This window comes from Chrysochloris asiatica, unplaced genomic scaffold (assembly GCF_000296735.1).
Source record: "Chrysochloris asiatica unplaced genomic scaffold, ChrAsi1.0 scaffold00056, whole genome shotgun sequence".
NCBI lineage: Eukaryota > Metazoa > Chordata > Mammalia > Afrosoricida > Chrysochloridae > Chrysochloris > Chrysochloris asiatica.
This window is the reverse complement of record NW_006408574.1, coordinates 12,563,910-12,585,616: the sequence shown is the minus strand read 5'-3', so window position 1 is coordinate 12,585,616 and position 21,707 is coordinate 12,563,910. Positions and strand designations below refer to the sequence as shown.

Below are 21,707 nucleotides of genomic sequence, written 5' to 3'. Positions count from 1 at the left end.
CACAAGGACTATGGACAGAAGAGGCTTTAGCTGAGGAATAGTTCAGCTAACGATTTGAAACACTTGACATTTGTAGAGAATATTTCTGCAGTTAACAAAATGCTTTACCATCCATCTCAGGGTTCCTCTATGAAGCAAGCAGAGATTACTAAGGGGACTCATTTAACTGACAAGGAAACCGAGTCTCTAAAGACTGAAGTGGAAAACCAGAGGAAGAGCTGTGATGAGGCGTTGGGAACACCAAGGAGGAAAGCAGCAAAAATGCTGAGCCACCACCCAGGTGGGACAGGGAAGAGGGGGACTGCAGTGTGAGGTCAGAGCCAGAGGGCCAGGCGAGGGGGGAAACCGGAGCGTCCACCAGGGGCAGCAGAGGCTGGCTGCCAGGGTCCTGCTTAGCCAGCCTCCTCTAAAGGCCCCTGGCCCTCCAAAACAGGCATGCTTCCTTCCACAGGGAAGTCACAGTGGTACCCTTAACCAGAGCCTTCTCACATCCATCCTCAACTCCTCACATCCATCCTTGACTTTTCACATCCATCCTCAACTCCTCACATCCACCTTTGATTCCTTACCACCCTAGCTAACCACATTGCTGTGGTCCAACTCACAGTGACAGAGAACCGCCCCGGACAACATTCTCTAGGCTGCAATCAACTCTTGCTCCCCGAGAGCTGTTGGGGGATTTGAATGGCTAACCTGTCAGTTAGCAACTGAATGCTTAACCATTCTATCTCCAGAGCTCAGTTCTCATCAAGTTAACTCGAATTCCTGGTGACCCCATAAATGTCAGAGTAGAACTATGGTCCAGAGTTTCCAATAGCTCCTTTTCTGAAGTAGATCACCATGTCTTTCTTCTGAGGAGCCTCTGGATGAGTTTTGTTTTTTTTATTTTTTTAAAAATGTTTTATTGTGAATTATGTGATCGTTTACATGGGAGAACATTAGTTTTACATTCATCCTATCGTATATCATTTCATTGCCATGGTTCCAATCCCCTCCATGCATCATCAACCAACCAAAGGGTATACACTACAAGTCTGACCCGTGGTTGTCAGCACACAGCCCTTCTCCCTCTCTGGGTCTAAAGTCTCCAGCCACTCCCATCTCTCCACGTCATCATCTCTGCCTCCATCTCTGGTGTCACAGCTTCTCTGGGTAGGGTCCTAAATTCCGCTCTTCTCACTTGATGGTCCCAGGGACCTCCACTTCTAGACTGCAAAGTCAATCACTCCCCTCCTTTTGCTACAAAACATCTACCTTTACATTAGCAAGCCTCTCAGTCAGTTCTGATAATAATTATTCACTATTGTACCAGAAGAGAGCTATCTCTTTTCATCAGCCCCACCCAGACAGATTGGATACTACTCAATGGAGATTCTACCTTCCTCCATGCTTTCTGGATCTAGGCTCCCTCTTGAAAGCTTGTAAGCTAGTCACTTCTTACCTTTGTAGGCTCCCTCCCCCCCCCCCCCCCCATTTTGGGTAGCCAATGTCCAAATTGCCCATCCTTATCTACTCTGTGTATGGAGGGGGTGGGAATGATCCTTGCTGTAAGGATTTGTTCCCTCTTTTGAGCTACTGCATCCATAGGTGAAGGTTAAGTTCATCATATTGTATCAGATTACTCTTTTTTTCCTCTTCTTTCTTCTTCTAGTTGAGCTCTGATCATCCAATCATTGAAGCCAGGTCAAGTGGGTATTATCTGCAAGTGTGGGTGTTCTTGTGCATATGTCCCCTCTTATTATCAGTTGGATGCTTCACTCTCCACTCTAGTCCTCTGTGGCTATGTCACTGACTCTGGGCCCAAGAGTCCCCAGGTCTTGCCTCACTGCTGGTCAACCAGGTCTTCACCTCTGGGTGAGCTTTTGCTGGCATTAAACTTTTGTGCCACCCAAGGACTTCTAATTCCCTAGAAGTTTAATCTAGAAGGTATTTTCTTTTGGGTGGGAGATGGGGACAGGTAAAATGGAAAAGCATTTTCATACACAGTTTACACACTCTCATATTTGTATGTATTGAGGGTAACACAGTAACATTTTAATACAAAGGAATTAAACACTAACCGACACTGGTAAATTTTTTTGCACATTTAGCAACTCTAATTTTTGCTAATGTTGGCTTTTTCCTGATGAGGCCAATCTGACTGATTGGAACACACACTTGGCCAGCCAAGCTGCCCATGCAGACTGCTGGTCTGTGATTTCAATGAAAGGCACGCTCAGGAAGTATTCTGTTATTTATGACTAGAAATCCACCATGGAGTACACATTTTGTTATTAATAGGACATTTGCATCATACGTGAGAGGCCGTTTGGTTGTTTGGCTCGGGTAGATATGAAGGTTCAGCTGTTCATTTATTTAACATCATCCCATGCTTCCAGCTTGGGCTGTGGGCAAAGGCCAAAGTGTGTGTCCAGAGCTCTGCAGAACTGACAGTGTCCAACTCTGTGAAATGAAATGAAGTTTCTTCTTGGCCTTCACACTGTTTGACTGCAGGGCTGCAGAACTGAGCGGATGGACTGTAGGAATGTATTCCACTGCGCTCGGGGGTTGCCAGCTCACCTTCCATTTCTCTTTCAAAGACTGATGTGAGATGAAGAACCAACCGTGGACCACACGGCTTCTAAACACACACTGAAGGCAGTGCCCAGTCTTCTAGCTGAGTGATGGGAACTGCATCTCAGCTGCCCTGGTCATTGTGGGGGTGAGGGGTAAAGGAGGCATCTTCCCACTCCTGAAGGTTTCTTCCACGAGGAGGCAGCTCCACAGCAACTCACAGAGCAAACATGATGACACTTCCCAGAGCCCCAGATACTACCGCCATTCAGATGCTTGGCCCTAACTTTCTTAACAGATCAAACTGGTGGGTATTTCTTTTGGCCTCTGGGCCCTGGATGTCTCTGCAGTGCAGTAAGTTAGTGCCGTCGGCTGTTAACTGAAAGGTTAGTGGTTCGAACCCATCCACAGACAGTGACTTTCACTGTCTTTGGTGTACTGGTGGCGTACGCGTTGGGCTGGTAACTACAAGGTCAGCAGTTGGAACCACCCCAGTCATTCCGTGGAAGGAAGATGTGCCCATCTGTTTGTATAAAGATTTATGGCTTTGGAGAGCCAGTGGGGTCATTCTACTCTGTGCTTTAGGGTCACTATGAGTGGAACTGACTCATTGGCAGTGGGTTTTGGTTATTTTATTTAAGGATGCTGTATGCCAACCAAGTTAGGTTATCCTCTGGCTTAGAGCCCTCCCTTTCTCTCTGGAGCCCCCCTGCTGGTGGAGGCCATGAATTCGGCTCCGCTCTTTCCAAGAAGAGACACCTATAGTTTCCTATCTGCCTTTGACTACATTTAAAGAAAACAAAAACCTAGTGACCTTTGCCTCATGGCAACCCATGTGTGTCCACATAGAACAGTGTACCTCGAGGTTAATAGTGGCTGTGTTGAGCAATGGAACCACCCAGGGACTCCAGGATCCCTTTACGTCGGATCTAAGTCACACCTTCCCCGATCTGTTTTTTTAACAGTGAAGGTGATATTTTTCATCTCTGGACTCCTTTACCCTCTCTAATACTATGTTTCCTCTGGCAGGGTGAGAAGTGCTATTTATTGGGGTCTCCTTGCACCCCACAGAGCCAAATCACAGCCTTGTGACTTGTGGGACCCCAACCACTTACTCACCTACCTCAGGGCATACCTACAGCTTCTCAGAGAAGAAAGGTGGGTGTCCTTTATTCCTCCATTCCTTAGTATTGCAGAACTGACCTTCGGAAGGAGATGATTAACCTCAAAATCTAAGTCCCCCAAATGCGTCCTGGCCTACACTGCTAAGTACCCTGTCATCAAGATGAGGCAAGGGTGGATCGCAATGTGGCCTAAACAGGGATGAATGAAAATATAGATTGTTAATAAACTAAACATATGCAACTTTACTGAGTGACAAGCAACTGTTTGGGGAGGAAAAAAGGTTTAAAAAACTCAACACACCCTTTTTGACTCACCACAGCCCTGATTCAACACTGAAAGTGCCTGACTCAACAGCCTCTCGCTGACCCACTCTCCACCTTACTTGCTCTCTACTTGCCACAAAAAATGACCTCATCTTTCCAGTCAGACTACTGGGAACACACGAACGTCTGCTTGCAGAACTTCCCCCACCCCCTCTACTCACTGTTGTGGCGCTGGGGGTTAATGCGCCAGACTGCAAAGCCGTTTAAACTGCAAGGTAGGCAGTTCAAGCTCACCAGCTGCTCCTTGGAAACCCTATACAGGGTCGCTATGGGTCGGAACCGACTCGACAGTACTTAACAACAACAACAACAACAATTCACTGTTGTTGCTGTTCAGTGCTGTCAAGTCGGTTCTGACCCATAGCGACCCTGTATAGGGTTTCCAAGGCTGTAAATCTTTATGAGAGCACAAAGTCTCATCTTTCTCCTGTAGAATGACTGTAGTTTCAAACTTCTGACCTTAAGGTTTAGCAGCCTGCCTTGTAACAACTATGCTACCAGAATTCCACACCACTGTGGATACACCATAACCAACCAACCATATAAGTACCAAACTTCTTCCATGAACTTCCCTCCACTCCCCAACCAGGAGGCAGGATTCTTTGTTATCATGGTGGCTTCTTCATCCACTGCCAGATATTTAAGTGGAAGTGGTTTTATTCTGATTTGCATATAACTTTATTTAGTGAGTATTCTTCATTCATTATTGACATACACACTCCACCTACAGATTTAAGACTGCCCGGGGTAAGACAAAAACATAAACTAACAGTACAGCTCTGTGACATCTCGCTTTCTCCATGAAGAAATAGTTTTAATTCATTGGTCATCTTCATCTTGGAGCTTCCCGGAAACCTTCTAAGACTCCCAGAAGAAATGCGGATTTAACCAGGAATTAAACCAGAAACATATCACCTGATGAAAAACGACCAAAAGAAGTTTTGGTATTTGGGCTTCCCCGATTCCTCAGAAGCAGAAGCTATTGGGCATTCCCCAAATTGTCACAATTATGAGTGCATTAACTATTTACTGGCCACCGACCTGCTATATGTGAGGCACTTGTTGTTAAGCGCCATCATATCGATGCCGACTCACAGCAACCCTGTGTAGGGCTGCGCATGTAGACCCAGATTAGAGTCATTGGGGAAACACATTTAAAATGCAGATTCCAACGTTCCCTCATAGCTCTGGGTCCTGGATGATTGTTTTTTTTTAGCTCAAGTATATTAAAGGATTAACCAACCATTTGTGATCCAAAGGGCAGCATTTACCTGAGGACAAAGTTCAGAAGGTTTAAAAAAGAGGAGAAATGAACCTGGGAAATAAATAAGGAAGTGGGTAAGTGATGTTCCACTGTGGGGTTTGCAATCAACGAGAAGAAACCAATGTGTGTGAATTGGTGACCAGAAAACTGATCTACTCTGTAAACTGTCACTCAAGTCACACTAAGAAGAAACAAAATGTGTGTGAACTGGTGACTGGAAATCTAATCTGCTCTGTAAACCTTCACCCAAGTCACACTAAGAAGCTAAAAAAAAAAAAAGAAAGAAAACTCTACGGAACTCAATTCTACTATTACACACCTGGGGTCACCAGGAGTCAGAAATGACTTGATGACAAATGATTTTCAAAGGTAAGAACTCATTCTCTGACCTAATTGTCTTTATTACCATTTCCTGACATACTGATGTGGTGCTGTAGTATAAGCACTGGACTACAAGGTCAGTCTGAACTGCAAACCCACCAGCTACTCCTCGGAAAGCCTACACAGGGTCGCTATGAGTCGGAACCGACTCGGTGGCACTTCACAACAACAACGTGCTTGGTAAGAACTGCCTCAGATGTGCTCTGTGGAGGTTATAAGGCATTCTGGAGGTTATATGATGTCACTTTAGACTGTGGGAGCAATCCAGAAAGGCTGTTCAGCTCCCCTTTTTGTTTCATTAAGGAAAACAGTTCCTTTTTATTTTTTAAAGGAAATACATGCTTTATGACCCCCCAAGATGTCATGACTGTCACTGTTAAGCCAGAGTGATCACTTCTTGTTTCCCAGTCAGTCTAGTCCCTTCACTCAACCACACTTCGGTATCCCTGTCTTCTAATGAAGGCCGCTGCTTCAAAGACAACAGCCATAATCCTGGGTCACAAAGATTCGCTTGTTCCTACACATTTTCCCTCAGCTCGAAGCCAAGAGGGAACCCCATGTCGAGGGAAGGTATAGAGGTCTCAGTGAAGGTTGGTTTTTATTATTATTTTTTTTATTTTCCGGAAGATATTACAGCATTAAGCCTCAGGCAGTGTACTTATAAAACAAGTCACACATTTATCTTGTTAGAAGTAGACATGGCTTTGGCATATTAAAAAAGGCACAGAAAATAAGAGTTGGGCAGTTTCTTTTGGAAATGATCTGCCTGGTTCCTTTGAAGTGAGAAAACATAAGATGCGTCAGTAACTGGAAACAGGGTTCCAGCTGTCCTGACCAAAAGGGCCCAAGGGAGAGGGTCGGGAAATAGACCCAGAGAGGCGGAAGGGTGGGGTACAGTAGGGGACGGCTCTGAAACCAAAGAGAAGCTCTCTGCATCTTTAGATTTGAAGAAAACATGTATTCACCAACTACCTGAGGCTGAGAGAGATTATTCATCTCCAGTTTCCTTCCAGCATTTACGGAACGTCTCGTCTCCTCTGTCTGGGCATTGCGGCTCCACAGTAGGGAAGCAGGGAAAAGAGACCCAGTCCTGTACAACTGCAGTGTGGGGGCTGAGTGTGACCGTGGGTGGGGCCTCACACACAGGTACACAGGTATCTGCAGTATAGGGGCTGAGTGTGACTATGGGCAGGGCTTCACACACAGGTACACAGGTATCTGCAGTGTGAGGGGCCGAGTGGGATTGCGGGATAGGGGACATATACGTGACCTTACTGAAAATTACCAGCCACACCACCTTCCTGGCCATAGCCACAAACACCTCGTGAGAGTCTATTAAGTGCTGAGTTTCGCACCAACTGGAGTCTCTGGTGGGAAAATGGCTAACGTGCTTTGTTGCTAGTGGAAAGAAAAGTTGGAAGCCTGACTGCCTCCTGAGTTGCCTCGGAAGAAAGGAATGGTAATCTACTTCCAACAACTCAGCCACTGGAAACCCACGGCACAAAGCGGTGTGTGACAAACATGTGGTCACCATGACTTGATCATACATGAGTCAGGGTTGACTTGACAGTAACTGAGGTATGCTGCTGTATGATAATGCACTAGATCGCAAGGTCAGGGGTTCAAATCCACCAGCCACTCCTCAGAAACCCAATATAGGGTCACTATGAATCGGATCAGACTCGACAGCACTAAACAACAACAACAAACTGCTTTATATGATAGATAACTGGACTGCAAACCTCAAGGTCCACGATTCAAACCCACCAGCCACTCTGTAGGAAACATAAGGCTTTCTGCTACCAAGAAAATTTAAAGCCTTGGAACCTATATAGTGGGTCACTATGATACAACAGAACTTAACAATAACAACTGCTTTAATATGCTGTATTTCAATAATCTTAATAATACCCTGAGAGCTGTGGTGTGGCATGGTAGAATAAGCACTGAACTGCTAACCTCAAGGTCAGGGGTTCAGACCAACCAAGTAGCTCTGAAGGAGAGCGTTGAGGCTGAGAAACTGTATGTAGGCTCGCAGTGAGCCGGAATCAACGGGAGAACCGTGACTGAGAACAACTCCAGTGTCTGCTGTTATATTCATTTTACACATCAGGAAACTGGTGTTAGCTCCAGGGTTACACAGTTAGCTACCAGAGCCCAGATGCAAACTAGGTCTGTTTGTAACACTGCAGGGTCCTTCTGCCCTAGAGGGCCCTCAGAAGCGACATTCTCCTGCTGATCCACAGGGCAAGCGCTCCAGGGCTATAACTTTCACCACCAAAAGGGAACACGTTTCCATCTACATAGGCTAGGGCAGATTCCACTCCCTACTCCAGAGCCCCTCCACCACACACACACACACACACACATACACACACACACACATTTTCATAGGTGTTGGCAGGGGCTAAGCATACAGGAAACAAAATATTTTATTATGTCAATAAACATTTAGGCTGCAAGAGAGAGAAAGAAAAGCTTGAGGTGAATTTCTCTGTATCAACTTCTAAAAATAAACGTCAGTTCCAGAAGCTTGAGGGAGAAAAGGATTTAAGGAAAGACAAAAAGTGTTGGGGACAAGCAGTGGTGTCCTGAGGTTACCTATCATGCCAGGGGCTTTGAGGACAGAAGGTCAGTGTCTGACCAAGGCTGACCCCCACAGCTCCTCAACAGAAATACCACAAGGGGGCTTTAAAGAAGAGAAAGGTATTTTCTCAGTGTTCCGAAGACTGGCAGTCTGAATTCAGGGTCGGGGGGCTCGGGAGGCTGATCCTTCCTGGTCGATTTCAGCTTCTAGTAGCTGCCAGAACCCCTTGGCATTCCTGGGCTTTAGATGCATCTGTTTTCCTCTTCTTCCTGCGTGTGTCTCTGTTTCTATTTCAGGGCTTCAAAACGGTACAGTTGGAAACAAGAACCTACTTACACACTGTATAGCAACCAAATCTGTTGCCTGTGGTATTTGGCGGGAAGAAGAAAACAACCAGCTCTGCCCCACTCAAAGATGGCGGCCAGCGGTGCTTCTTCCAATGTGGATTGCTCTTGAGTCTTGCTAATAATTTAATCCTCTACATCAGGCCGCTGAAACTGTCAGGAGGATGGGCTGTGTGTGCCAAGACTTTCAGAGAGCAGCATTGTTGGCACAACTCTGGAAAGCAACACACACATTCAAAGCAGCAGGTCGGCCACCATCTTTGAGCATGTAGTCAAAGTACCACAGGTTAACACAACTGGATGCTATGCAACCACTTTCGGCCTTTGTTTATGAGGGCATTTGTGGAACTAGTGAGATGCCAAGGTCTATTTTGTTGTTGTTTTTTAAAAAACTCAGAAAGGATTAGGTTTAGGACCCTCCCTACCCTGGTATGAGCTCACTACAACCACAAAAGAAACTATTGTTTCCAGATGGGGTCATAGCCACAGGTAAAGGGCCACGACTTAGTCCGTGTTTTCTGAGGACACTTTACAATGAAACCACTCCATGATCTGGATTCCTCATCAAATATCCACAGATAACAGTGCAGCCATGCAGGGCTGCTGGAAGGTAGCGAGTGAGTACGGATTTAAACAACAAGGAGAACAGAAGAGAGGCACACAGTAGGAACCAGCAGGTGGGGCTCCTGGGACTGCAGTTTATTCCAAAGAACAAGGAGTACTGGGAGATGGGAGACAGAGAACTCACATCTTGGGGGAAGGGGATCCTTGGGGTCAAAACAGTATAAGCAGCAGTGAGAAACCATGACCCTAGACTGTGAGAAAGAGATGCTGAAATGGAAGGACTGAAACAGCGTTCGCAATCACATGAGAAGGTCAGTCCCAGCCTCCTGGTGCAATCAGCACTCCAGCCAAGAGTCATGTCCCCTACCTGTAGAGAGGGTCACATGACTCACCCCAGGTCACAAGGTTAGTTGAGAGATTGGGGGGCTGTAATTCAGGCATTCACTCACTCAGTATAACTTCTGAGCATTTTCTCATATCCAAGAAACAGTTGTTAGCTGCTGTTATCTGGTCCCTGACTCAGGGCAATCCCATGCAAACATTGCCTAGTTCTGAGCGACTCCCATCATTGGCCACAAATCGGATTGTTGTGCTCCACAGGGTTTTTACTGGCTGATTTTTCAGAAGTGGATCACCAGGCCTTTTTTCCTAGTCTTAGTCTGGAAGCTCTCCTGAAATCTGTTCAGCATTCTAGAAGCATGCAAGCTTCCAGTGAAAGAGGGGCAGTGGTGTGCAAGAGGTGTACTGGCCAGGAATCAACCCTGGGTCTCCCACACCGGAGGCAAGATTTTAACCACTGAACCCCTGGGATTGTCGCTAAGTGCCGTCAGTCATTTCCAACTCATAGCGACAGGGTTTCCCAGGAGTGGCTGGTGAGTTTGAACTGCTGACCTTGAGAGCCAGTACATTATTGTGCAGCACCACACCAGGAGCCCCTGGGATGAGTGGTGAGCAGAGCAGATGGACCTTTTCACTTCATACAGCTCTTCCGAGGGAAACAAAGGCTTTATTAAAATGAAAACCAGCCACAAGTGTGAGAACTCATGTAAGGGGCATCGTGTGACGCAGAAGCATTTCACAGCTGTCCCTCTGTCCACCTGCACACTCTAGGTATTCCAGTCCATGGAGCTTCAAGATGCTTCAAGATAGGAGAGATCCAAAATGAAGTGTTTATAGCAACCTCAAAGGCTCCAGGGAAGGAAGAACCAACGGGGAGGCAAGTAAAGATACAGGGAGTTCTTGGAAGAGTTCAGACCTTTGTTTAAAGAAAATATTTTTTTTTCTCCTCTCTGATTATAAAAATAAAACATGTTCATATGGAAACTATAAGAAAGTTATAAAGTTAAAAATCATAATCACCTGTGATTACACTCTCCAGAGATAATCAGTAACATTTTGATGTTTTACCTTTGAGGATTTTTCCTTTGCATATTTTTATTTTTATACATAATTGGGATCATGCTGGATATACAAATTTGAGCCTGGTTTTTTTCTCTATTTCTTACATTGAAAGCATGATATCTAATGACTGCGTATGGAATTCCTCTAGCTTTTCTCCTGGCTGCACTGGGGAGGGTTCAAAGCCTGACTGAAGGGAGATGGTCTCATTTCCACACTTCTGCCGGTCAGGTACATCTGTGCGCTGCGCCACAAAGTCTAACATTTTGAGTGGGACACTGTCAAAGAAATTTTCACCCGACGAGAATGTCCTGGAGAAAGAGCATTTGGAAAACCACTTGGTATTCTTTATTCATTCCTTCCCTAAACAAATATGATGGAGCTTCAAATGTTCATGGAAAACTTCCATTATCTTTTAATTCCAGTATTCCACAACCGTTTTTGAAGCCTGGTGTGTATGAAAGACCCGAGAATCAGAAATGTTTGCCTTCGACTTGAGGAGACAGAGGATAAAGAGCTGGTGGGAACAGCTGTCAAGAGGAACGTAAGATGGTTTTGTTTGGTGTCGCCCTTTAAAATCAAGGACTAGGATAGGGTCTTGGGGTTTCACACTGCAGCATTCAGAGTCCATAAAAAGGAGTTCAGTGCTTTCTAAAGTTTCTGAGGTAGACTATGAGCTCTGGTAGTGCAGTGGTTATGAATCGGGCTGTGAGCCGCAAGGTCAGCAGTTCGAAACTACCAGCTGCTCCGCAGGAGAAAGATGAGGCTTTCTGCTCCCGTAAAGATTTACAGCCTCGGAAACCCTGTACAGGGTTGCTATGAGTCGGAACCGATTCCATGGCACATAACAACAACAACAACAACAACAACATCAAGAAGAATAAAAGCCTCTAAAAATGTGACTAACATTTTTGCTGACAACACTAAAGATCAAGCTGTCCCAAACACAAAAACCTCGGACTTTTAGAACAAACTGAATAACCCAACACACACCCTGAAATGCTAAAGCTACGTTATCCTCTGTCCCCTTATGAAACCTTGAAATTGTGTTTCAGAAACCGCTGTGGACATGACCTGCTTGAACCTGACCCAGAGCATGCGCGGACTCCAAGCCCAACTGCGTCCAGCAGGGGAGGCTGTCAATCCCCAGCTCATAATAAGTGATGATCAGCATCCCAGATGCCCTTGCAGCAGAATCCATCTTGCAGAAAAGCTGTGCATGGACCCAATTATCATAATTTCCCTCAACTTGGCAAATTCCATGAAGAATCGCCCAGTTCCTTTGTTCCCCCTTTTTCCTAATTATCATCGCAAAAAGTATAGCTGCCCTGTTTGAAACTTACTCCTCAAGAGATGGCAGCTGCCTTCCTTCACAAGACACTTGTGCTTTCATGAATAAATTCCTCGTCTCTGTGAAAAGCTTGATCCCTTGCTTTGTTATTCTGACTTAGCAGAGATCGAACCTTTCATTTAGAAAACATGTTTTCTTGGTGAGCCGGCCAGGATATTTGCTTTTATGGATTTTGGGAGTCCTTGACTGGCGCATGGTCTCTGCTGGGAAGGGTTCAGGGAGTGACTTTGCCAGGGCCAATTACCTCCCATAAAGCTGAACAGTAAGGGACCTCCCCACTACTGACACCGAGTGTGCCGACTTTAGTTTCATTCTTCTTGCTCGCACCTTCTTTTTTTCCCGTTTTCTTTCCTAAGTGATTTTTTGGTGTGTCCGCTTCAGTCCATTTCCGGTGCCCATGTGGTTGGCACCAGGCTGGAAAGAGTGACTCCGGCTTGGTTACCCAAAAGTTTCCCCAAACCGGGTGCCTCAGTTTTCATTAATGTGGTAAAGTGTGAGGGGTTCGAGTCCCCAAGATCCAACATTACTGAAGGGGCTCAAGTCCCCATTTATTATTACTGTGAGAGGTGTGTGTGTGGGAGGGAGGGGGGTAGAGACACGGATGTCCTCTCACTACTTAACTTCCTCCCCCATCCCCCTGTAGGCTTAGTTCTTACTTTCTCCCCAGGAATTGGCCTGGGAAATTTCTGTTCAATGCGAGGCTGTTCTGACTCTTGAGACTTTGATTCTGAGATCTATCAATCTTTAGAGATTTCCTGTATTTTGCTTCTCTGTTCACACCAGCAGCCCCAGGTACTGTAAATTGGGCAGATGGTTGGCTCTGGAATGTTCTGGTGTGGCACTACGGGTTAATGTGCTGGACTGCAAACTCAGTTTAAACTGCAAGGTCGGCAGTTCAAGCTCACCAGCCGCTCCTCGGGAACTCTATACAGAGTCGCTATGGGTCGAAACCGACTCAACGGCACGTTACAACAACAACACACAAGCCTAGTGCCTACAGTTGTCACTCAGGTGATGTCAGCACGCACCCTGGTGAGGGTCTGCTCTTTAACTGCAGCAGAATAGACAAGTGTATCAAAGAGTACAGTAGTGTTTGCAAGAAACCTCCTAACAAGGTTAAAGAGAGAAGAGTTTGCCATAGATGCTGTCAAATCTCCATTCCATAATAAGTGATGATTAGCATCCCAGATGCCCTTGCAGCAGAATCCATCTTGAAGAAAAGCTATGCATGGACCCAACTATTTAAATTATCTAAAATAAATTACACTTAAAAAGAAGTGTGTGTGTCTGTGTGTGTGTGCACGTGTGCGTGCGTGCGCACGCACATGCAAAAAAGTGCTGCAGGATAATGTACTGGACCTCAAAGTCAGTTGGAACTGCAAGGGCAGCAGTTCAAGCTTACCAAGGCGCTCCTTGGAAACCCTATTCAGGGTCGCTATGAGTCACAACCAACTCGATAGCACTTAACAACAACAAAAGAGAAGTGTGTGTGTATATATGTGCAGATAGAGAATGGGTCATCAGACAAGTATTCCAGATTCATCCTAACTGAGTTTGTCAGTAACGATCCTATGGGGAAGCAGCCTGCCTCTTCGTTTTCCTGCAGAGGAATTTGAACTGCTTGGTAGGTTGGTGGATTATGAGCTGGGCTACTAACTGCAACGTCAACAATTCAGATCTACCAGCAGCTCTACAAGAAAAGGATGAGGCTTTCTCTTCCCGTAAAGGTTGACAGCCTCAGACACCCTATTCAGGTCACTATAAGTCCGAACCAACTCGTCAGCCCACAACCACCATCAGCATCATGATGGAGCTGTCAGGCATGAATCAAGAAAAGACATCTGTTTCAGGTACCAGCTTTAATTACTGGTGATAAACCCTACTTGGGTCTGAAAAATCAAAAGCAAAACATATATAATATTCAAATATTGCACTATTACATCATTTAGATGAAAAACATTCTGCAAGCATAAAGTTCTTTCACGGTACTGACTAAAAACCATCGAAGGCAGAGAAGACATTCAAACAGAGGACCCTCCATTTTATAGGTGGTAGTCAATCAGATACTGCAGTTCCTAAGGTACCTGTGGACACACCAACCACTGACAAAGATTCCAGGACAGCACTAGCCACCTTTCCACTCATTTCTTAGCACAGACTACGCTTCCTGCGTATACTTAAGAAATGGAAGGAAAAAAACCACGCAATCTATCCTGCGTCCATATTTCCATTACTTCTCCTAGTGCTCACATACGCTGCCATCAAAATACAATTTATTTAACGAATATGTATGGTGGGATTTATTACTGGCTTTCTGTCACCCGTGAAATGCAGCCAACCTTTTTCAAATAAGCAGCAAGAAGGAAATAATAGAATGAAGGCAGTGTGGTTCATCGACAGGTAGAGAGTATAGAATTGTACAGGCTGGCCTTACAAATGATCAGCGCAGTTCACTCTATTACCAAAAAAATTGAAACCTGTGGTCAAATAGGAATATAAACTCTTCTGGATTTATGGCCCCGGGGTCTCCTGGGATGTGCCACCAATTTGCCTGCTTTATCTCAGTGAGTTAGCACCTGGGGTTGGATGGAGGGGAAAGATGGTGTAACAAGGGCTGTATATAGGCAGCTCCCTTGTGACAACTGACCGCAGAAAGCCCAGAGAAACTAGAGATTTCAGGAACTGTGTGTTTAGAAATGTCCAGTGGGGAGGGTCCATTCTGGAAATGTCCAGGTGTTTATGAAACATGCTCGTAGCTACCCAATGATACTAAACTCAGGGATTAAGGGATGTGGGTGTGAGTTCACAATGAAGTGAGAGCAAACCAAGAATTTTACATTTAAAACTGAGTATCAAAGACAGCTAATGTGTCATTTTAATTGAAAGGGGAAATGAAGGGTCAGCTGTGAAAAGTGACATCCAGATGGCCTGATCTGAAGTCATGGTGACATCTGGCCATGTATTAAGAGGAAAAGGAATCTACATGATATTGATAGTTTCTATTAAAGAGTGATTCACTGATGGCTACAGTTCGGTACTGAAGAGTCACAGGGAGTCTGGTTTACTGAGGACATTTCCCAGCAGTCATGCATGGAAGCCAATGGCTGTATTAATGCCACAGAGATTTATTCCTCTCTTCACAACAAATCTCCCTCTCTTGGGGTCGAGGGACAGCCCGTACCATCCACTTCTCTCAAGTGGGGACCTCCAAGCTTTCAAGGAGGGAGGATCTTGTTTAAAGAAATCTCACGTGGAATTCGAAACCGAGGGGCACTGGCTGGGCAGGGGCTTCAACAGAATATTCTTGACCTTAAGGACATGAAACTGACAAACTTGATCAAAAATTTAAAAGTTGAGTTTTGATGTTGACTATGAGCTCTGGGAGATTAGTGGTTACAAGTAGGGCTGCTAACCTCAAGGTCAGCTAGTTCGAAATTACCAGCAGTTTCACAGAAGAAAGATGAGGCTTTCTGCTCCCACAGAGAGTTATAGCTTTGGAAACCCTGTACAGGGTCACTATGGGTCAGAACCGACTCCATGGTATATCACCGCCACCGCCACCACGACTTTCAACTACGCTGAAAGGATGGGGGCAGTGTTTCGTTCTGTTGTGCCCAGGGTCAGTATGAGTCAGTACTGACTCAATGGCATCTAACAACAACATGACTTTCAAAATAACACACTAATTGTCTAAAATGTAACTTAATAAAACAGTACTTCATGACTATAACAAATGATTTATTGGCCATATTTTCACATAAATAATGAGCATGTGACATGTATTTTGCCAATCATAAAGCTCCCTTGTGCACATTACATGTGTTGGTAGGATATTTATGTCAGCATTTGGTAGGATATTTATGTCAGCATATTATTGGTGGGAAAACTAAGGTACTCAATGAATATTATCCATTTAGTATAAGCCACTTATACTACACTTAGTGTAAGTGTATACTACACTTAGTATAAGTTATACACTTAGCATAAGAATTGATGCACTTGAGTTATGGTGTTGGAGGAGAATACTGAAAGTGCCATGGGCTGCCAAAAAAACCAACAGATCTGTGTTGGAAGAAGTGCAGCCAGAGTGCTCTTTGGAAAGCAGGATGGCCAAATTTCATCTCTCATACTTAAGACATACTGTCAGGAGGGACCAGTTGCTGGAGAAGGACATCATGTTGGGTAAAGTGGAGGGTCAGAGAAAAAGAGGAATGAGATGGATTGGCAAAGTGGCAGCATCAATGGGCTCCAGCACGGTGACAACTGTGAGGTTGGCCCAGGATCAGGCAGTGTTTCTTTCTGTTGTGCATAGGGTCGCTATGAGTCGGTACCGACTCAATGGCACCTAACAACAACAATAAGTATAAGCCAGGCTCTGTAGTTAGTGAAAATGTGGTGCACAACAAGAGTCCCGGTGGTGCAGTGGATTAAGTATTGGGCTGCTAACAGGAAGGTCAGCAGTTCAAACCCACCCAGTCCTCCATGGTAGACAGATGAGGCAGTCTACTTCCAAGAAGAGTCACAGCCCTTGAAGTTCTGGAACAGCTCTGCTCTGTCACTGAGCCGTACTGGGTCAAGTCAGTAGCAATGTTTTGGTAGCTACGTGGCGGGAACTCAAAAAGACATGGCCCTATTTTTCAAGTTGCTCAAAGTTTAATGGATGTCATATATCAAAATGTGATAAATGCTGTGACAGACAAGTTCAAGTTAAAATGGAAAATTTTAAGTTTTTCTTCTTCAAGTGCTAGGGACTTTGTGATAGTAATTTCCACTGAATTGCGAACAACAAAGATTTGGGTTTTCTCCTTAAGGTTAAGGTTAAGGTTTTGTGTGGACTTGGCTGGGCCAGGATTCAGTGGCTTAGCAGGTAAGATCCATGGTGTGATCTAATATGATGCCATCAGCCCTGATATGATGTAATTATTTTATGTGCTATAAATTGTCACTTCGATGACGTAAACGAAGCCAGATGCTATCTACAGGGTTAGGTTGCATCTTGAGTCCATCTCTTCTGAGATGTGAAAGATTCAACAAGCAAGCAGAGCTAAGAGGCACCTACTACTGCCAAGAAAGAAGAGCTGAGAGTTGAGTACATCCTTTGGATCTGGGGCCCATGCACTGGGAAGCTCCTAGATCCAGAGGAAGACTGATGTTAAGATGCCTGGAGATCTCCAGGGAAGGTTGGACCTAGAGATGCTCTAAGGAACAAGGACCTTTATCCTGAGCCAACTAAGAGAGGAGGCCACCCCTAGAGCTGGCACCCTGAGGCTTGGACCTCCAGTCTCCTAAACTGCGAGAGTCCCTTTCTGTTTGTCAAAGGCCCCCACCTGTGGTATTTCTGCAATAGCAGTACAACAGAGCTAAGAGAGATGTCAGTAATTTCCACTGCATTGCAAACAACAAAAATTTGGTTTTTCTCCTTTCTCACGTCTTTGGAAACACACAAAATGTTCTGGTTTGAAATATGATCTTGGAAACACTGATTTTAAAAATGTCACCGTGTTTTTTAGGTTAAAATACATTTACTGGTTGTTTAAGATCTTTTTGCAGAGGGAACCAACGTTTCATCTTGTATTTTCTGCTTTCCTAAAGGTATAGAAATTGGAACACTGAAATCCACTTTTTTGAAGGCCTATAGAGTATGTATTTCCAAACAATTCCTGATACTAAGCACTAGGTACACATATAAATGAGCTGCCCATAGGCTCTATGGAAGTCTAGAATAGTAAGAGAAACCAGCTAATATGAATTTTCCCCTCTGTAGCACAAGTTACGAATCAGACTGCTAACCTCGGGCACAACAGTTTGAAACTACCAGCTGTTCTGCAGGAGAAAGATGAGGCTTTCTGCTCCTGTAAAGATTTACAGCCTTGGAAACCCTATGCAGGGTCGCTATGAGTCGGAACCGACTCCATGGAACATAACAAGAACAGAGCACAATTTTGAGAAAGGATAAGAAAGGAGCCCCATTTGTGAGCACCTACTATATGCCAAGTGCTGTAGTTGGATGCTTACAGACACTCTGACCTTTAATCCTTATATCATTTGACTAATTTTCATTATATCACTTCCATTTCAAAGAACTCAACCTCTTACCTCACACCATACACAAAACTAACTCCGACTGGATATCTCATGGCAGAGTTCCTGGGAGTTACCTAGAGTCCTGGTGTGGTGCTGTAGGATAAGCACTGGATTGCTAACCACAAGCTTGGCAGTTCAAACCCACCAGCTGTTCCTCGGAACCCCTATACAGGGTTGCTATGAGTCAGAACCAACTCAACAGCACTTAACAACAACAAAAGTCTTTCAAACCTGCTCAGAAAGTCTTTTTTGCTGCCCAGGGTCACTCCTGCGCCTCTGAGTATACGTCCTTAAACCTGTGGTGCCTAGCATGTGTGTGGAGGGCACAGTTCAAAAGGAATGAGATCATGTGGTGTTCCAAAACCCGCAGTGGATTGGACTTGTGGGACTCTCCGTGTCTGGGGGTCTACACTTTGCACTGAAACAAGATGCTGAAGGCTTGGGGACCAGTAATATTGTCTTTGACTTCAAGGCAGTTCTTTGACAGAGGACGAGGTGTCCTGGTGAGAGACCCCTTGGAAAGAAGGGAATGAGTAAGAAACAGAGTGAGCCTGTCCTCTGGGAGGAAGCTCCCCGAACCAATCATCTTGAGATAATTACCAAAGGGAGAATAAGTAAAACAAAACCAACAATGTGTCTTCCTGGCAACTAGTCTGACCCCTGCTCAGAACATCCGGGAGGACCTTTCCTCAGAGGACTGCAGTGACTGGGGGTCAGTGAGGGTCATGCAATTGACAAAGGAGAGGCCGGGAGTGACTGTATCTCACATGAATGTGCTGCCAAGGGCTCATGTAAAACATCTCACAAGAATTACACAGAAGGACAAAAATCTCAGGGTGTGGAAACTAACCTCTCTGAGTCCTCTCTCATACGTACACATACTCATTTATGAGACAGTTCATGAAACTTCTGGACACAAGGCTCAGGGAGTGACCTTAATAAGGAGCAGCTGCCCAATAAACGTGGGTTTAAACTTCAAAGGTATCATCAAACCCTGTACCTCTAAATGGCTCTGGGACCCCCTGGGTGGTGCTAACAGTTAAGCTGTTGATTGAACAGAGAGAGGTTTAAATTCACCCAGAGTCACCTCCAAAGAAACTCCTTAGAGATCTACTTTAGAAAAAAATCAGCCACTGAAAACTCTACGGAGCCCAGTTCTTCACTGACACACTTAGGCTCTGGGGTCGGCATGAGTCAGAATCCACTGGACAGAAACTAGTTGGGTTGGAAATGGCTTGAAGGTTCTCTGATTTTGTTTTCTGTCTTTGTAAACTCCAAGCCAACAGGCAATGCTGTTCCTCCTCGGTTCAGTAAATTCTACGAATCTATTGATTTTGCCGAAGTTGAGCTTAGTAATTAACAGTAACAAGTTTTATAACTATTGTTTTGCAGGTTGCTTGTTTTTGATGTTCTAAATACTTAGGAGAATTTGAACTATTAAACTAACGTCTGATTTACTAGCCTTATGGGCATTAAGTACTTAAATGTAACATTTGCGAGAATCACTCGTGTGTTAAATTTATAACCATAGTTAAGATGCCCAAGGAAATAATAACTAAAAATGGTTAAAATCTGATCTTCCAAATTTGTACACGACATGGCCATTAATCAAATACGTTGTTATTTTTTATGTAAAAATCATTAGATTTTATATTAAATCTGTCTGCTGAATTTAAAGATTGCAGCAAAGTAGGTTTTAAACGGAGTGTTCATTAAAATCAAGTATTATGGATTGAATTGTGTGCCCCCCCAAATAATGCCTCCCCAAAATAAAATTATAGCCACGGTTATAATCTTATTTGAGAATGGGTTTTTGTTATGTTAATGAGGTCACATTGGTATAGAGTGTGTTTCAAATCCATCTCTTTTGAAATATACAATAAACTGTGGAGATGAAATTGAGCAGGCAGAGATGAGAGACCATAGATGCCACGTCCCATGAAGATCACCAAGGGTTAGAAGCTGAGGAAGTGAGAGAGAAAGAAAACCTTCCCTAGAATCAGAGCCCTGAACTTGGATTTCTAGCCTCCAGTGAGAAAATATCTGTGCTTGTTAGAGCCACCTAGTTGTGGTATTTTTGTTATAAACAACACTAGGAGTCCTGGTATGGCACTGTAGGATAAGCACTGGATTACATGGTTGGTTTGAACTCCAAGGATGGCAGTTCAAATGCACCAGCTGGTGTTTCAACCCTACACAGAGTTGCTATGAGTTGGAACCGACTCGACGGCACTTAACAACAAGGGTAGTAAAGGGTTCCGTGCATATAAACCTCTCCTGGAAATACAAGTCTACCAGTTTCAGGTGAAACTCTAGAATTATGCTTCCAGGAGACAGAAGCCAGGCCACCACTCCTGGGCAGAGTTACATGCAGTATGGCCATATCTATGGAACCCTAACTCACCAAGTCTTCACAGCCTTTTCTGGCATGTGGGATTCTAGAAGAGTGGGGAACGCCTGGGGAAAGGGGGCATCTATCTGGAGCAGACGTAGCACAGTAGGCTCGCATGAGGCCAGACTTCCCAATGTGGAGGTGGCCTCTCTAAGGAGAGCTTGTCCCTGAGTCATCATGGTCTCTGCTACTTCAGTGTCTATGAATTCAGACACCCCGCCACCTCAAAAGCTAGCCAACAGGGATCCAAAACTGCTTCCCCAGCATCCCATGGCATACAATGTTTTTGGGGGATGTGTTCCTTAAAACTTGTAAACTCACTCAGATGAACACCTAGGGTCACCCCTACTCTTATGCTTGCCAAGTGGGGTCTGTAGGATGCTGACCAGTGAGCAGCATCCCATACTGTGTCCACGTGTATATATCATGTTGCACCATCAGGGGAGGCACTGTGTCTTCTACTGCAGTCACAAGAAGTCACAAAGAGCCAAGTTCCTGGGAAGGTGCCAAGAAGCACAGAAGCAATGAGCAGAGACATGCCGAGGGGCCAGTTCAACTCTGGACTGGATGCTATTGTGCCCTAGACTGGGGGTCTGGACTTGTCTGTTAGATAGCAAACATCATACTTATGAAAAAGACATGGGACATGGGCTTGCTATAAAAAGCAACTGAAATGACATGTATGAAAACAGACAAACATAAAAACAGGAATCATCTTTGTGATCGAGTCAAAAGGTGCTCGAAATACTTAAATAGCAAGTGGAAATAATACACCCACTCAGTATAATTTCACACCCACCACGGAGAGGGCAGAGCTCTGAGGACACAACTGTTGCCTCCAAATTCCATCAAGACCAGAGGGGGAAAACTGCAAAACATTTACAAAATATTGTTGTTGTTGTTAGGTGCAATCTAGTCGGTACCAACCCATAGCGACCTTATGCACAGCAGAATAAAACACTGCCCGGTCCTGGGCCAACCTCACCATTGTTGCCATGCTTGAGTTCATTGATGCTGCCACTTGGCCAATCCATCTCGTTTGGGATCTTCCTCTTTTTTCTGACTCTCTACCTTACCAAACATGATATCCTTCTCCAGCGACTAGTCCCTCCTGACAATATGTCCGAAGCATGAGAGACGAAATTTGGCCATCTTGGCCTCTAAGGAGCACTCTGGTTGCACTTCTTCCAACACAGATCTGTTGTTTCTTTTGGCAGCCCATGGCACTTTCAATATTCTCCTCCAACACTATAACTCAAATGTGTCAATTCTTCTAGGATCTTCCTTATTCACTGTCCAGCTTTCGCAAGCATATGAGGTTATTGAAAATACCATGGCTTG

At 44.8% G+C, this 21,707-nt stretch overlaps 1 protein-coding gene across 1 annotated transcript in view; it reads right to left on the bottom strand.

The window, feature by feature from the left end:
• Positions 1-21,707, bottom strand: part of KDM4C (lysine (K)-specific demethylase 4C) — a 314,090-nt gene that overhangs the window by 10,360 nt on the left and 282,023 nt on the right. The gene's annotated exons all lie outside the window — the stretch shown is intronic.